The sequence below is a fragment of the Cyprinus carpio genome, chromosome B5 (genome assembly GCF_018340385.1).
Source record: "Cyprinus carpio isolate SPL01 chromosome B5, ASM1834038v1, whole genome shotgun sequence".
Taxonomy (NCBI): Eukaryota; Metazoa; Chordata; class Actinopteri; order Cypriniformes; family Cyprinidae; genus Cyprinus; species Cyprinus carpio.
Genome location: NC_056601.1, coordinates 8025117 through 8044187, shown reverse-complemented (window position 1 = coordinate 8044187; position 19071 = coordinate 8025117). Strand labels below are relative to the sequence as shown.

Here is a 19071-nt window from a genome sequence, read left to right as displayed (position 1 = left end):
CAAATTATCTCGCGTTCAGTGAATGATGGCCCTTGGGGTTTTATAGTTCGTGTGTGTGTGTGTGTGTGTGTGGCTTCATCCTGCCTGTGAGTCACAGAGCACTTTCACTGCTGGCTCAGACTACTGAACAATGAGATTACTCCAGTTGTCATTAGATCGAGCGATTTACGCTGATCACCCAGTGCATGTCTCCTGAGTCACATCCTCTATTCGAACCCGCACACATACCTCATGCCTGCTCATATCCGACACTTGAGTCGTACCTGCAACGCACACATTTTTTACAAGAACACACCCATACAATCTGAACCACACACACATGGGTTAAAGAGTAATGTGCTACTCACTCACACACTTTTGCAGAGTCATACCAACGGATCAAATCAGCACACACCTGTCATTCATCACTTAAATCTCCTACTGTACATGCCCACTGACATACTGTATGCTTGGATATACAGTACTGTCTCTTTCTCTCTATTTCTATCACCACTTTTACTTCGCATTCAGTGAAAAAGAGACAGGAGAAAGTCAGTCAGAGGGATATAGCAGGGTGGAGGGTCAGGGATGTGCTGCATTCTTCAGCAGGCATTCTTCAGTGGGATAATGTGTTGGTATGAGCAGTATGTGGCAATCTGCCCAAGTGGCTTCCAGTGCTGCCTTAAAGAATCATAAAGTAATAATAAAAACACTGATACAGATAAGAACAAAGATATAAGTATACAGACATTCAGTGTGCTTTACTACTATGAATTATTGTGCATTACGTGATAACCGTAAAACAGTGCCTAGCATATAGAAGCCTGACATTATGGTCATTCAAGCGGAAACATTACATATATCATCAAAGGCAGTGGTTCTCAACCTGAGTGCCTCAGCAAACTTCCACAGGATGACTTAAAATTCATTTTATTAAAAAATGTGAATACTACAACAACAAAATTGAGATGTAAACAGAAATAACATCCTTGTTTCTTTCTTTTGAAGAAAATACAAAATCAGAATCTTTTATTTTAACAGAAACTTCAAGGGAATTATATTACATTCCTTTGCATTTTAAGACCTTATTTGTTACCTTAAGGCTGTAAATATGTAAACGATAAGTAGGTTATAGTTTTGCAAGCTACCATTTCAAGGTGGCATCCCAACAGTGACATAATGAGAGTTGCACCGAACAAAAATAAATCAATAAAATACTGAAAAACAGTTATCAAAAAATCATTGCATGTTTCTGCTTGCTGCCAAAAAAAGTACTTTTATACCAACTCAATCTAAAACATCTGCTAATCCTATGATGTAGACAATCCTACTGAATTTACATAAAAACACATCTTGTACAGATCTTGTAATTACATTTTACTAAGATTCAACATGCCATGAACCTAATAAACTTTGACTGGATGTTTACGGATTTTTTTTTTAAGTTTTCTTTATGACAACCCAGTAACTAGTAAACATAACTTTGTTTCCTGGCAAGCCTAAAAAAATTGGTGCATCATGATGGAAATTGCATGAGCAGAGTCAATGAAACTGGAATCTGTGACTCTACGAAAGCCTTTGCAACAAAAGACAATGGTCACTAAAGACAGTTAACAAAAATTTTTAGTGTTTTATCATATGCCCATCTTGAGAAATATCAAAGTCTATATACACAAAGCATATAATGCAATGACAGAAATTCGGGCAAGACTGGGTTTCTCAAGAGGACCCCAGAGTTGGCTGAAACATATTAGGCACATTGTACCTTTAGGAGTGCAAAAGCTTGTCACTGGGATGATAACCTCAAAAGGTGCTTTATTCACTTCCAAATGGTGCACATTAGTACCTTAAAGGTTGCATATTACTAGAAAAGAAAATAGAAAAGAAACAAAGGTGTATCCTTGAGGGTACAGCTCCAGTGACAAGCTAAAGGTGCAATTCTTAATCTGTGAAACACTAGTTTACCTGACCTTCTGCTTTGTATAATGTTGCACCAATGGATGTTGTGTGGTGTCTGAGAGGACTCTTGAGGAGATAAAATAGTAGCGAGAGAATGCAAGGAGGACAGAAGACAGAAGGATTCTGCCGTCGTGAAGCAGAATGCAAAGCATTGCAGCTGAACTCATTCAATCACCCCTTCGCTTCCTCTATGGAAACAGACAGAAGGATAGATAGACTCTCAGTGTGTGGGGGAGCTCTACTCTCTGCCCATTCCTCCATCACCTCCACTCTGCCTGGGTCATCTGTCTATTGATGGCTGGAAAAGGATGAGCGATATGAAGCGGAGGAGTCGGTCTGCTACACTAACCAATTTCTCACTGGTGAGTGAACTTGGTGAATCTTGGCAGGAAGATGCATTGAGTATGTCTGTCTCCTGCCCTGAGGTCTAGAAATCATAATGTGGGTGTTACTATTCAAAGAACAGTTACGATTGTTACAAAAATTGTATGTCTGCACAGTGTCTAAGTGAATCAGATAAATGTCTCTGTAATTGTTCCAGACAAACAGTGATTGAGAATGATCAATCAGTACAGCAACAGTCGATACTCGTTGCTTCCTGTCCGACAAACTACATGTTCCTTTATTCTGTCTATCTCGATTTCTATTTTTCTCCCTTGTGCCAAGTCAATCCCTCCATCTTCCGTTTCTTTTGTCTTTTGCCTTGTCTCTCTCATTTGCACCCCCCCCCCACCTGCTTGCTCTACTGCAGTGTGCTCTGATTGGATGAAAGCTCGTCTCGAACCACTTTAACTTTGTCCGAGTTGGTTATACCATTGGCTATCTCAACCAGGCCTGGGTGAGAGAAAAAGGGAGGGCAGGGGGCATTCCCCTCGGTCCCGTACCCACTGCGGGCATGACTCCGCAAGCTAGGCCCAGGCAGACTGGCGGCCTGCCTGGATAGGACTGGATGGAGCCGGACCAGCCTGTTTGGCCTGAAGGCCTTTAGAGATTAAGGTTTATTTGATCGGGCACATCCATGGACAGCTATCCCACAACAAAGATGGGCCCGAAGAGGGTGCCAGGAGACTGCTGAGTCATGTTTTCTTTCTCTCGCTTCATGCACAGATGTGCCGAATCCTAACACAATCACTGTTGTTTCAGAAAGCAAATACTTTGGCAGCTTTATTAAACTCTCAATATTTTATAGAAGCTGTTTCCTCCTCAAAGTAAACTGAAACTTTATTCTCCTAACTGCAACTTTTTAATTTCGAAATGTGTCTGCAAAATTTACTATTGACTTCTTACCCCACTCTATTGCAACATCTCACAATTGTAACTTTGTAACTTTAACAATTGTAACTTTATTTCTACCAAATTGCAATTTTACAGTTGTGACTTTGTCTTCTTATTGCAACTTTAAATTTCAAAATGTTACTGAATACTTTGCAAATGCAACTCTTTTTTTTCCAAACTGTGACTTGATATCCCATAACTGAACTTTGTATTTCAAAAATATATCCTTATTTCCACCAATTGTGACGTTATATCACATAATGTTGCAACTGCAACTTTCTATTAATTGCGACATTATATATTTTGTAAAGTTACTTTGTAATGTAACCATATCTCAAAATTTGCTATATCTTGCATTTCACATTCTCGAAACTTTATTGCAATGTGATTCTTTGACATATCTTGCAATTGCGACTTCGTGGGATAAAAAAAAACTCTAGAAAAAAAATAGTCAGAAATACAAGATATATTGTGTTTTGTGACATTTTATGCTCTCTTGCTATCTGACTATCTTATTTTAAACTTTCTTACAATTTTTTTTTATTTTTTTTTACTCTTTTGTAAACAAGCTTCCATAATATTTAGCTCATTTTTACATACAGTACCTAAATGTGCTTTCATGCTGTACCCAATAAGAGCTGGACAGCACATATAAAGGAGAGACTGTAGTATGTGGAAGGCTTTTCCAACTATAGAATTACACGGGACACTCAGAAATGAACATCCGCTGTTCTTCAACCCAAATTATGATGATGATATCTGGTTGACTCATGGACTGTGACTACAGATGGGTGGTGCCACCAACCACTCCCTTTTATAACACTGTTCTGCTGGGTCATGTTTTGAAGACTGTTGAACAGACAGCTGCAACAGGACGCTGGTGTCACAGTCTGCCACCTGCAGGTTCACTACAGTACTGCAACCATACATATGAATGGACACATCACATCACTCTTACCTCTATGTACGAAATATTCAATTCAGTTTTGAACTTGAAGATTCATCTGTAAGGGAAATACAAAAAAAACTTTAGTTTAGTCAAACCTTAAAAGGAATGCAAAAGAAAAGAGACGTTTTAAGCGGCTTGTCTCATGTCTCAATGCCTTCGGCTAATGTAAGCAAGTCATGATCTTTACTCTACCCCTTCCCCCCATCTCTTACTCTGCAATAATCTATCTCTATCCCTTCATTTATTTCTCTGTGTACTGTGGAATTATTCTTTTCTCTTGTTCTAAATCTACCTTAGTCCCTCCCCCTGCTTTTCTCCCTCCCACGTTGTCCTCAGATGCCCCGGCCTGGCGCCCTGTTTAGCTGTTTTATGCTGGTGCTTTTCCTGTCTGTCTGTCTGTCTGTCTGTCTGTGTGTGTGTGCGTCTTAATGTTTCAGTGTTTCATTAAGCTTTATTGAATGGCAAATGTTTACACATTTTTATAGAAAATGAAAAAGATAGAAAATAAGAAGTATTTTTCCCTGCTCTTTAAATGAAGGAACAAGTTTTAGTTGAATTATGTTGGACTTCTTTTCACGTACTTCATTCAACTTGTACTTCATCTCATTTCCGTTTTGTTTGCATTGTAGGCAAAGTCTAACCTTTTATCTTGTAGAAGCCATGTCCCCCCCCACTCTCTGGTTATTCCCTTCTTCCATTTTAATTAACGTTCTATCGCTCTCTCTCTCTCTCTTGCTCTATCTGATGAGGAAGGGGGTGGGAATTGGGGTGGATATCCGCATTGGTTGCCATGGCACCAGACAGCTCCATTTCTACCAATGCACATGAGTAAAGTGTGTGTGTTTGTGTCTGTGAGACGCTGTGCAAACTGTGAATGTCTGTCTTAGTCTGTCATTCAGCTCAGCTGTACTGTGACTAATTCATGAGCTACTTTTGATTGTTCCCTAAAACAAAAGTTCAGTGACAGATACAAAGAAGCAATCAAAAATCGCCTGTGCCTCGCAAGTGTGCAGAAGAGTGTGGGGATGATCTCAATTTCATGTTACTTTCCTGAAGATGGATTTAACCTATTTGGATTTCACTATTTTGGTTGGGTGCGTTTCACTTCCATTAGAGGCTATTATAAGAGCACATCTGTTGCAAAGCTTTCTATTCCTCTTAGAGCAGTGTCTCTGATCTGTTGCTGGCCTTTTCTGCTGCTTTTTCTCCTCTCTCTTTCCAGAAGAGGGCAGTATTGTTTCGCAGACTCCCCTCACCCAGAATTCTGAACTATGACCATGGATCTGAGGTCTTTAGGTTCAGCGTTATTGATCATGTGGTTCGAGTCACTGCAAGCTGTGAGTGATTATTACAGTGAGAAATGAAAAGGGTTTTTGGTTACTGACATGTGTGTTCAAGTCCTTTGCAAGAAAACGAGCAGAAATAGTTTCTTGGTCTTTTGGGAAGAAGCAACAAACTCTTCATGGGATCCATATTTAACACATTTTTAAAAGGTGGGCCATGTTTTCATGTGTTTTTGTAAATTTAGGGACACTACATTAAAAAAAAATAGAGTTTGGAAATACCAAAATGCACAAAGAAATGTACATTAAAAAATATGCTTGCTTCATGGTTAAAGTATTTTTTTCAGTGAGAAGATCAAATATGATGAAATCAAATACCAAAAAGTCGTAGAAGCATTGCAAAAGTCTCTTTTTTTGGCAACAACAAATCTGTGTAACTGAATAATTTGCTCAGAATAAAAAGTAAAGATGTTTCTCTGGTCATTCTGAAATGTTGGAGCCAATGGCTGTGTCAAAAAAATGATTGCCAAACAGTTCTGAAAGGAAGCAGCCAATTTCCACAGAAGTGATGATTTTTTTTCTCTTGAACATGAGGATGGAAACGTCTTTTTTCCCCACAAAATGTTTTTGCCACATTCCATTTTTCTGCCTAAATTAATTTTGCCACTTGCATGTAAACAGCTAATAACTGTAATAACTGAGCAGAGCCACTTCACTGCTTGCTGTTTCCTTGGAGCGTAGGCACTGAACAAACTTGCAGAGACACAGTAACATTCACACACACACAGTCTCTCACAAGCACATACACTGACTACACCACAGTGTAAACCCCTACAGTACTGCTGAAGGTCTTCGCTTTGAGGATGATCCTCTTCACTAAGTTAAACAAAAGGGCCTCTCTAGCAGCCTGTAAGTCAAACACTCTTCCTAGAGAAAACACTGACACAGTTACACTGTAACCCATACTGCGTAAGAGGACGCCTGCGCATGCACACACACAGCTGTGCAAAGGCCCCACGGAGATGTACAACTATGCGGATGTCTTGAGTCCAGAGCAAAATAAAGACAATAGAGCCTTTGACAGTTCGACTGTTTCTGTATTTCACTACAGTCAAAATGCCTGTAGTTGTCCTTTGTTTTTCTCTTTGGCCTCAAACTTTCAACTTATTTGTTTTATAAAAGTAATTTTTTACTCCATCAGTTTCCAGAAAACTATGCATAGCGTATTTAGATTACATTGTTAAACAAACACTGTAACTGAGATTAACTCGTACTGAACCCAGAATATACTTTTAACTGGCCATCACAAGGAAACAAACCGCACAAAACAGCCGCGGTTTGTTTTCCACCCTAAGAGGCCTCTCTGGGTAGGTGAGTGTGTTAATGTATGTCTCTCTGAATGTATGTGCATGAGCACTGTAAACATACAGTGCCGCTCTAAAAACGCTGCACCCTGTGACCCTGGAAACTGCAGTGCAACAAGTTCATTCATATACATGCCTACACACATACATTCAGCAGAGGCCTCTCTGGGAGGAAACACACATGCCTTCTCCATCTGACACCGCCAGCAAACACACACACACACATTTGGCTCCTTCCTTTCTTTAGCAGCAGATAAATGCAGGGAAAACACTGACCCCCTGCTAATTATTGTGCTCGTAAACACATAATTTCTGTCCATTAGGATGAAGTCACACGTCCATTAACACTGATCATGCTGTACATGGACTAGATCTGAATTTACAACAAACATTCAGGAACAGACCTAAATGAAAACACACAAACAGTCCCAGACACTGTTTGTGTTTGAAAATATTCATGTGGTCAAATTAGAGACATTCTGTGGCTCTAGATGACCAGTGAACAACAAAAAAAAAAAAAAAGAAGAAAAATACCCCTCAACGAGTTGCTCAATGAATCTGTGCCAGAAGTTCTGAAACTGTATCAACATACACGCTGCCTGTCAAGCTACATTCCAGGCCTGTTCTTTCTCTTTCTGGCTTGAGAACGGACACCTCAGTCATTTACCTTTTCAAGGGAACTCATAGCTCTTTCATTGTTACTGGTATTCTGGCTTCTCGGTTTCCACTGAAATGGATGTCATAAGGGGAGTTGGGTTTCCAGTCTCACATTTGTCTTATTTTCTGACAAATACAAGCCATTCTAAGATTTCTCTTTAACCAGATGCATTAAAGGTCTAAATTTGGCCAGAATAGCATTTGAAGTCAATCAAAATGTATTCTGTTTAGTGTTTCATTGCATGCTCCTGGTCTTATTATGATCAATTTATCAGCACGTTTTTCAAAAGAAAAAAAAAAAAACGGTTTGTTTTTGTAATATTTAACCAAAATATAGAACAACTTTCTTTTCTTCTAAAACAACTTTCCACAACTCCCTTTCCGCAGATGTCACTATAAGGCCTAGTGGGTAATGTTAATAAACAACTTATGCAAGGTAGCTTCAGCACTGTTTTAGCAAACTTAACTGTCTTAATTTTGGTTTGTAAACCCCACTTTTCATCATCCAGTCAATTTCCAACAAAAAAAATTTCCAACTCACATTTTTCTGATTGAGTATTATGTTTCCCTCAGAAATACACACAATACACACTGTACTGAACTGTTAAAATAAACCTGAAATCTTGTTACTTCTATAATGAGATATACATTATACATTAACATGTTGTGAACAGCACTTCATGTTGACTTTAACTGTTGAGTACAGTGTGACTTTTGTGTGAGCACCGGTACATGATTTACCACATGCTTCTCTGGACTTCTACATAAGAAAGTATAATAAACACAGCGGTCACTTAGCTTTCTTCAACTGCCCTGGCTGACTTTCATATACACAGTCTCATTCTGTCATGTGTAATGTACACAGAGAGGCACTCTCATGTTTTCCCAAGGCATGCTGGAAGTCTAATGATGTGTTAGGAGACGTTTCTGCTTCATAAAGTGAACAAACGCAAGGTGACCGTTTCAGATCTGCAACATTAGTCTGCATAACAAAGGGAGCACAAAAGACTTACAAAAGAATGTTATAAACAAATGATTCAGAAAAACATCAGACTGTGCTCTGACATTTAAGAGAGAGTTTACTTTATCGAAATTAATCTGTGAATTAACACTGGAATGTGAATTCTCTCTGTGGTTGGATTTAGTACTCAGAAAAATGCCTGGAACGTGTTCTGTGGTGCCTCCCTAAAGCAGTGCTGCAGGAAGCTGAAAGAAACCGGGAGTGTGCTATTTCCAATTCGGTTCGCTGCTCTCTTTTTGCGTTTTTCTCATAGAAAAAATAAATAAATTAGATCTCTTTATTATGTACACAGAACAGTGTATATAACAATATTATATAAGAATATAACCGTTTTCTCAGATTTTACTCCTTTGAAAATACCCTAGTAATCTCATATGGGCCTAAGTTTCAGAAAATAACTACACACTACAAAGATTTGTCAAAACATTAGGAGTCAGTTATTTCAGTCATTATGAACCATTCTCATTCTATTTTCCGAGGCCTAATTATCAAATATCTTCTCCTTATTTTCCCTGAGAAATACACATGCACAGTGTATTTCTTAAATGCATTTCAGTGTATTTCTGAGGTTTTATTAAAAATATTCGTTTTAAGATTTATATTTAATAGTGCTTTTAAAGACAAAAGAACTTTAAGTGAGTGTTATATGACAGCACAGCTAATCCTAATGTAAAAATATGGGAAATGAGCATGCATAATGATAAAAAATTTTAATAATTTACAATAGTGCATATAGTACCAATTGTTGTCATTGAGTACTGAAAGAAAAAAAAAACACACATAAAGGGGAACATTTTATAATACAAAATACTAATTTGCGTGACTGTCAGACTGTATTTTCATATGTGAGAATTTGCATCACTAACGCTTATAATACACAACCATAAACATACACACATGAGCTCTGTGATACAATGAAGAAAGAGCAAAGCAGTAAAGCAGAACTTTGTGTCCTTGACACACCATTTGTCAAATGTCCCTCAAGAATCTGTGTGTACCAGTCAAGCTCAAGCTGCTCAGTTTCTACTCCTCCGGTCTCTAGTCACACGTACTGCAACTGTGGAAACCCACTTCCTGTCATTCTTTGGACTATTCTGGGATGCATGTGGATGCACTTCTCCAATCCCTGTAGCACCATTAACAATCATAAACTACAATAATTGTTGCAGGAGCAAATCTTTTTGCCAACCTAGCAGCCCTCCTCTCAATACCCATATAATCTAATAAAAAACAAGCCAAACCTATAAGAACACTGTCAGAACTCTATAGCGTAATTTACAGCACACTACTTCTGATCTATTTCTGGATGGAGAATTGTGTTCCTGTTTTGGTTGAAGGCACAGGGAGATAAACAGTATCTTAAGTAGACGAGAGTGTGTGTGTGAGTGTATGAAGAAATAGATGGTATTTTTACACAGCTGGGTCAGACTTAGCCCTAGGCATCTCTGTCTCACTCTCTCTTTCTTCCTCTACCACACGGCTAACCATATCAGAGTTACTCTCTCTGTTTATCTGTCCTGTTTTCTTCTGCATTCTCCTCTGATCTTACAGCTCTTACATCTGTCAGCTACTTGCGTCATTAATGTTAGTTTAGCCGATTATAATGAGGTCTACTTCTGTTTAGTGCATCAAATGCAAACTGTAAGAGTCTAGAGAAATCTTTCCAAATTTTCCATATTTATATTTAATATTACGTTCTTATGGTATGTGGTACTTAATATGTTGTGCCATTTTAGCTTTTGTCATAAGAATACTATCTTAGATTAGCTGTACTTATTTAAGGTACACTACCATTCAAAAGTTCAGTCAATACGATTTTTTATTTTTCATTTTTCATGATTTTTTATAGAAGAAATGAATAATTTATTTAGCAAGAATGCATTAAAGTGATCAGAAGTGACAGTGAAGACATTTATAATGTTACTGAAGATGTCTATTTCATCATGCTGTTCTTTTGAAGGTTCCACAAAAATCGTAAGCTTTCAGCTGATTTCAACACTCATAATAAGAAAAAATGTTCATATTAGAATGATTTCTGAAGGATTATGTAACATAGAAGACTGGAGTAGTGGCTTCTGAAAACTCAGCTTTGCCATCACAGGAATAAATCACATTTTAAAAGATATTAGAAAGAAGTGTTATTTTAAATTGCAACAATATTTCACAATTATCACTGTTTTTATTTTTTTATTAAATAAGTCACTTTTATAGTTTCAAGGTTGAACCGAAGAGTCTTATTTCTAAAACATTTAACACTTAACATTTAATCCACCCCAACTTTTGAATGGTAGTGTTCATATGAACATTTAGAAGCTGAACACATCTGGGATCATTCATATTGGCAAAGCGAAAACCAGATACAGTCCTCAATATATTGCCTGCATCGTTGCTGTTCTATATTTAAATACAGACTGTCAGACTTCATCTAGCTCAAACAATCTTATTTGCTCCTTTACATATATCAACTGAGAACTGAATTTTAATGCTTCGGACAGTCAACTTTACACATGCGGCTAGATGAGCTTCAGTCGGCACATTCTTCTCTTCTGAATTTAGCAAGCAAAATGCAAAGCACTTGCTAATTATGGATTGAGCAACTTGATCTTGTTTTTTCTTCATAAAGGCAAGTGGTTAAGAGCTGGTTTGTATTCTGTTACTCACATAGGACAAAAGCAATTATGATAAGCAATTATAACATTTATTACTGGTATTATCTAAATAATAATAATATAGCCTAATTCTACTTCTATACTACTAAACAAGTTAAGAATACAGATCCTCAAGGGACTATAAAGTGAATTACAACAGTAAATTGAGCTAACAATAACAAAAAATTATATGTATTTATTTGTTTAATCAAAGCAAATACAACTGAGAATACATATGCCCACACAAAAGAGCTTTGGCCACAGGTGCACTTCTTTTCTTTGTCTTCCTATGGACTAACAACAGAAAAAAGCAGAAAAAGAGTTAGAGAATACGAGTAAGAGTGAGAGAGCGAGGTGGGAAAAGGTACTTTCGGTCAGTTCATATGAAGCATGACGGTTTTGGCAGTTGCTCTGGGCAACATGCCATTGTTTACATGTGGGAGGGATTATAATAGTTCTGAGCGACGCCATTGGCCGAGGTCAAGTTACACTCTATCAACAATGATTTTGAAATCTTGTGGTGAACCCAGCAGTGCTTCCAATTCACCTCACAGAGCCTGCTATGTAAATTAAATAACTTTACTAAATGAACGGCCAGGGGCCATGAAATGACCGGAGTGTTGGAAAAAACTGACATAAATGGGTGCATATACCTCAGCAGATGTTCATGTGTCGCTTTTTAGAAAGCAGCAGATCATATATGCACCTTAGACGATTTCTCATTTATTATACACAAACGCTGTGCTTTAGATAATTTATTCTTTTCAAGGCAGAGTGTGAAAACTTCGGGCATTGCGCAACAACACAGGAAGACAGAAGTGGAGCAAAGGTAAGGGGAGGAGAGTACTTACAAAAATACCACGGACACACTAACAACAAATAAAACACACTTTCTACAACATCTGCCAACACGCATCACTCAGTCATCAAAAAAAATGTGTGGGATATTCACAGATCTGCAAGAAATACATACAGTAATTGCAATCTAATCTGATGGGTTCTCCAGTTGTCATCTAATTCAGTTTAACCACCAAGAGCACAGCCTGCCCGTAATCTGAACTTTGACCTCTGAAGGACCATAGTCCCTCATGACCTCATCGTCTCCTTTGACACACACAATGGGAGTCAGCATGACCTCTTGCTCCTCGGTTTGAGCCAGCAGAGCAAAGACGTGAGAACTAATCAGATCAAAAAGAGGAGGAAAGGGAGGAGAACAGACTGAATCAGACACAACAAGAACCACTTTTTAATCACAGATGCCTCCTCTTTGATTTTGGTCCACTTTTCTCATTTTCTCTGTACAATCTCTTTAAGTAGATGGTTTCATCAAGTGCTGACAGACAGGTTTGCGAGTAAAACAAGTGTTGAAAGTCCACTATAGGACTAGTTGTGTGTGTGCGAGCGGTCAGCTTGAAGGGAGGATGATGACTGGATGACCTTCACATGTGCCTGTTGTTATTTTCCATAGGGGTCAGCCACTAAGAATTCACGGCATGCAAAGACCGCATGAGTCTCTTTTCCTAGTAAGCCCTTTCCTCTCTTTCATTCTCAATCTATATAACCCCCTCCCTTTTCTTTCCCTCGTTTATCAGTTTATCTGCCACAGATTCTTTCATTCTCCATAACCACAAAACTTGTGATAAGAGACTGAAACCAAGTTCAAAAAGTGTGGCTATTTTAGGTGGTTTTCCCTGAGGATATCCTTTTGGACCTGCTGCAAATTTTCAAACTCTCTTGCACATTACCACCCAACCACTGCTGAACCTGCGCACGCTTGTGCAGAAAGTTACCGGACAACTTTTGCAGGCTGTGCACATATGACGCTAATGCAGCATGAGCATAAACAATTCAAAGCCCTTTAGCAAGTTACTGATGAGCAACTGTATGGATTAGAAGCGAGAAGAACGAATCTTACATCACATGGCTTATCAATCAACCGGCAGCACATGCAGACAGCTGTGAGGAACCACTTTGATGCCGTCTGAAACTGTGTCTCTGTGTGTGTGCCCCCTCAAAACACCAGGGAGAGAAAGACAGAGAAAGTCTCTATTTCTGGATGCAGTAGATGTCTGGATGTCTGAACAAAGGAGACACAGATGAGACAGAGGAGAAAGACGGCAGCTGAGTCCATCATACACTGCAGCAGTGAGCAGACCCTCCGTCAGGATTAATACAAATCCACTAACACACATACGAACACTCCAGATGAGTACACTGTATACTGACACACACAAACATGCATACAAAATATTAGACATACAGATATTTGTTCAAGTGTGTAGTAAAAACTGTAGATGGGACACAATATTTTTCACTGATTTTACAGCAGACATATTGTCAACAATACTTTTCTCAGATATGTATGTGCAAATTGAACACATCTGCACAAGCATGGTCCTCTGAACAGATTCTAATCCAGGCAAAATGGTATATTGTTACATTCTTCCAGATAAAAGTTTAAATCGCCATGTGTTTAGATGAAAAAAACCTGTGTGCTAACATTGGACCCTCCCATGAACTGAAAAACTGTACTGAAAAAAACATGCTTATGGTACCCAAACTTAACCTCACAAACACACTCTCACACACAGCAAGCAGCCAGACTCCAAAAATCTACTTACCTACAACTCCACAACTTCATCTGTTCGTTCCGTGCAGTAAACATTCTTTATATTCATACAGAGATATCTAAAAAAACATATACAACACATGCTCTGTTATGCTACTCTATTTCACGTTACTTTCTTTCTTTAAGCGTCAGTTAAATCCAGTTTCAACCTCCACCCTAATCAACAATGAGAGTGAGAGCGAGAGAGAGAGAGAGTGGTAGAAGCTAGTCAACGCTCCAGACACGAACGCTCAGTGAAAAGACCACTGCCACTTTTCTGCATACTCTTCCACCCCCCACCCTCCTCTGCTCCGCTCCGCTCCACTCCGCTCTCCTGCCCTCCCCTCTCAGAGATGCAGTCCTGTAGCAGAGCAGAAGCCATCTGGTACAGTCCAAAGTCCACTGCAACTCCAGCGCGTGTGCGTGTGTGAAACAGAGGAAGAAATAAAAGTTACTGTTTGCACTGTATTGAGTTTGCATCCCTGCAGTGTGGAGTTATGCCAGTATATGTCTGATATACCATGTCTGTGTTTTTTTGAGAAAGGACCAATGGTATTCCTGGCTTACTTGCTGTCATGGGCGAGAAAATAAATTAAGGAAGAAGAAAACTAATAATGTAGATTACATGTTAATCTTCTTTTACTAACTAACAGTCATAAAAGTATAAAAATAGCATGAAACTAACCATTCAAGCTCGAAATAGCATGAAACTAACCATTCAAGCAAAGCAAAAATCTGAGCTTTATTTAAAATGAGCTTTATTCCAGAAAGACAGTATATTGGTTTATTCCACAAAGATAGATCATATACAGTATATAGTACATTACATACTTCAAAAGATCATAATCATGTTCTGACCATGCTCTGATTGACAGGATTAGATTACACTTTCTGAAATTTTTCTACTTGTATATATTCAGGAACACAGAACCAATAAAGAGAACTTACCAATAGAAAATTTGGTCCATGCAGGTCACAAATGTCTCTGCGTCGCAGAGATTTGTCAAAACACTTGCTAGTTTTTCCCTCTTATCAAAGAATTCCCTTTTCAATATGGATTTCCGATCACTATTTTAAAGACTCCAAACTTTTTGTGTGAACATTGATAACAGTCAAACAGAACCTATGAACCTGCATATGAGCTCATATTTAAAGTTGCAGTCCATAACTTTTTTTGGTTAAAATGATCCGAAATATTAAATATATCAATATTTGAGCAAGTACATAACCAGCCAGTGTTCAAAACTATCGCCTTACTTTAGCTGATTCACAAGACAAAAATTACAACAAATTTTACTAATACGAGTAGTACTTCAAAGTAAACTCGAGAAATCACAGCATGAGTCATTACGTCACGTCTGTAAACATTAAGAAGTTGTCCCGGATACTAGGCTAGTGCATATAAGGATCCTGCAGGTGGCGGATCGTTTATAGCCTTTTCTCACAGCAGCTAGAATAATTAAATTTATTATTTTGATGGTGGATTGTAATCCAGAATGGATTATGTGTTTATGAAACACATGTGAATGAAATTAAATTATATTCCAGTTTTAAATGTTCATCTGATTACAGATAGCCTGGGATTACACAAGATTTGTATTTTAAAGACAACCAGTTTGAAGGGAGCATAATTAGCTTTTTGGGTTAAAAGAATTTCTTAATGTGAAATTCGAATGGTATGACAATTAGAGATTAGACCATACAGACATTGAAATATACAAGCTAATACACACTATACATACATATTCATGCAATGCTGATGTTGTTAACATTAATAATTTGCATGGTTTGATGTGATATGAGCTAACCGATCTTTAGATTAAATTAACATTAAGCGCGATTTATTGCAATGCTTTTTTCATCAGTTGGTCAGAACAAACGTGGCAGACTTGTTACTTACTTGTTCAGATGACAATATCTGGTGAAAATTCTTATTTGGGTCATATATTCCAAGACATAGGCTAGAATCTGTGATTGCGGAGTACAGTGAATATCCACACCAGTGCGGTGACTGACTGCCACACATACTCCTCAAAACATTAGATTCATCTGCGCTGGAGCCATGCCGGCGCACAACCCACGCAAGGAAGAGAATTCCACAAACAGTGCAATTGCAGTGCAGGTTTTCAAACAGAGATGTCGACAAAGAGGCAAAACTTATGGACTGCAGCTTTAAGTTAGAGGGCCCTATCATGCACTGAGCGCAATGTGGCACAAGGCATGGCGCAAGTGTTTTTGCTAGTTTCAGCCCGACGCAGTTCTCATTTTCCAATCCTACGCACGTGTTGTTTAAATAGCAAATGCATTTGCACCCATTTGTGCGCCCATGGGTGTGCTGGTCTAAAAAAGAGGTGTGTTCAGGCGCATTGTTGGCACATTGCTATTTTGAGGAACTGAAAATAGACTGTGCCATAGACCAACTCAAACCTGGTCTAAAGTCAATGGCGCAAAATTTTTTGTTTGTTATTTAAAGTGTGCGTTAGTAGAAAATGCATCTCTGGGCGAGTCCACAACGCGCATTCACTTTGCTTATAACACACAGGGATGTGCAGCAGCAACATGCCAAATATTAAAAATTAAAGGATTACAGTGTAAAAGAATATTATTGTGTTGGTTACATAAATATAATAATGTCATACATGTCATAATGGATAGTCATTGCGTGTATCAGAATTGGCCTACCTATTTGCTCGCGCATGAGCAGATCCGTTTGCTCTCTGGAGACGCATTCAGTCGGTGCACCTTAAAATTCCGCCGTCTAAATAGCGAATCCACCATGGCACGAGCACAACTCGCTCTTAAAAGGAATGGGAGATGAGACTTTGATAGATTTATTGCACGTTATGCCCAAAAACACACCCATTACTCATTAAGAGAATAGGGGAAACCCTTTTAGACTATGCGCGGGAATGCCAACAGTTTTTCCCTTTCTTTATACTAGCAAAAGTGGATTCGGAAATGCCCTTAGTGCACCTGTGCCGAGCGTTTTAGACCATGCGCTTAGATTGTTAAAATAAGGCCCAGAGATTTCATACTCACCCCAATCAATCATGGTCCATCTTTGTCTTCAAATACCATTATCATCTTCCCATCACATCCTCTCTGATCCAAATTATAATAGCTATGCCTAAAAAAGAAAAATAGTCAATAGTCTGTGTTGCAGTTAAAAGCAGTTAAATGTTGGACACATATGATTAAATTTACAATAACTTTTTTTAGTTTTACCAGAGACCCCCCCCCCCCCAAAAAAAGTCCAGAATATGTGGAATATATTATTTCTCTAGAATGTGATCAAATGTAGAGCTAGTCAGTAGCTATGTTTCCATCCACCTATTTTTGTGCGCATTTTAGGATATCGCATAAAAAAAATGCTGGATGGACATGCCAAGATGCACATAAATTCTAAAAACTGGCATAAAATTTTTGCGCACAACTGAGTAGGATAAACTTTTTATCCTATAAGAAAGAATGTGCATATACTATGATGGAATATCATTTCTCGAATAAATTCTACCTTGTGGATCAACAAAGTTATGTGACTTTGCACAATAGGATGGGATAACTTGACTACTCAGTGGACCGATCTCATTGCACAGCATCTGAAATGTTGTTTTGGTTGTTCTGAAGTGTGTCATCAAAGTAGCCTATTTCTGTATAATTGTCTTACACAATTGGTTCCCAAACAGCAGCCATCCACCTCCAAAAGCATTAACCGCATTTATTGTGTTTCATCTGCTCGCTCTGAGGCACAAGTAATTCATCATGCATGAAAATTATTATATTAAGTGGCTTTTCCTACCTAGTGATATATAGTGCCAGTTTATCAGGAAGTGACGATTTTGTTCTTGTTGGATGGAAAATGTTTTATGCAATATTCCAGTTTTGCGCATAAGTTAAATTTCATTCTTTGGATGGAAACATAGCTAGTGTGCCTGACTTTTTAAGTGATAATGTAGATTACTAAACTGCACCTGCACAGTCGTGGCCTAATGGATAACGAGTTAGACTTGTAACCCGAAGGTTGCGGGTTTAAATCTCAGGTCCGGCAGAGATTGCAGGTGGAGAGTGACTGTACAGCGCTCTCTTCCACCCTCAATACCACTACTGAGGTGAAACCCTCGAGCAAGGCACCGAACCCTAGGCGCCGCAGCAAAAATGGCTGCCCACTGCTCCGGGTGTATGTTCACGGTGTGGGTTAAATGCAGAGCACAAATTCTGAGTATGGGTCACCATACTTGGCCACACGTCACTTCACTTTCCCTATTGTCAGGACTAAGCATCATTACACATATAGCGCATATGGAGAATGAATGAGAACATCCTGAACTGTGTGTGTGTGGTTAGGGGCAATCTGAATGTTCTCTGGTGTCTGTCCTAGAAATCCCTCAATCTAATATATCCCACAGCACTGACACCAAGAGCGGATCTGTCTGCACATAATCTCCTCTTTTTTTCCTGACCCACATTTACACATTTACATACTGTGTGCGAGTCTATATATACACATATATAGCATGCAGGCTAACTATATGACAGCAGATAAGGCACATAATGTCCCACAGTCAAACACAGCAAACATGGTCACACCCAGAGCTTATGTCAAGACCATCTCTGAACACAGTGCTGCCATTCACAGTTCTTTTGATCTGATAGGGTCTTTCATCGGGGCTGAATGGGTCATGTTTGCTGTATGCATAAAGCATCAGGATCCAGCACACAATAGAAATATAACAGCAATCTAGGATCTAAGACTTCATGCATCCCAAGACTGGCCAGCACTTCTGTATTTATAGACATATACAGAGCCATCATTGCTTTCACACATGAATGTATAGGAGCCATGGCTCAGTGAGCCTCACTCAGAGAGGCACAGCTGTCCCCAGAGGCAGGCCGCCCTTAAAAACCTTGTATGTGTGTATGTGTGGCAGAAAGAAAACTACAGAGTGCTATCTGGAAATAGCTCCAGTAATCCAGCGAGCAGACAGAACATTCTGTCTGTGTTTTGTAATATGCTCTGCTGGCTTTGCTGATTCATAGCAATGAGCCGAACACTGAGGACAGCTGGGGTGACACTCTGTGGGTAATTCTAAAATATGGTCTAAAAAATAATCGGCCGGACAAGCGGAGTCCACTGTGATGATTTGGGTATATATACAGTACATGATATATGGGTTTGTGTATGTATATGTCCATATGAATAGAAAACACATTGCTGCTCAAACGTTTGGGGTCAGTGAGTTCAGTTCAAGTCTCTTAAGGTTAAGCAAGTCCATTTACATACAGTAAAAAAAAAAGAAATATTGCATTATTACAATTCAAAATAACTAC

At 38.7% G+C, this 19071-nt stretch overlaps 1 long non-coding RNA gene across 1 annotated transcript in view; it reads right to left on the bottom strand.

Annotated features, from left to right (window-relative positions):
- LOC109104804 overlaps nucleotides 1-14034 on the bottom strand; it is a 34299-nt gene extending 20265 nt beyond the window's left edge. Inside the window, exons 1-2 of the long non-coding RNA XR_002020298.2 lie at nucleotides 13757-14034; nucleotides 4172-4217 (exon numbers count right to left, since the gene is read on the bottom strand). This is a non-coding gene — a long non-coding RNA (uncharacterized LOC109104804). The remainder of the gene's footprint in view (nucleotides 1-4171; nucleotides 4218-13756) is intronic.
- Nucleotides 14035-19071: the final 5037 nt, after the last annotated feature.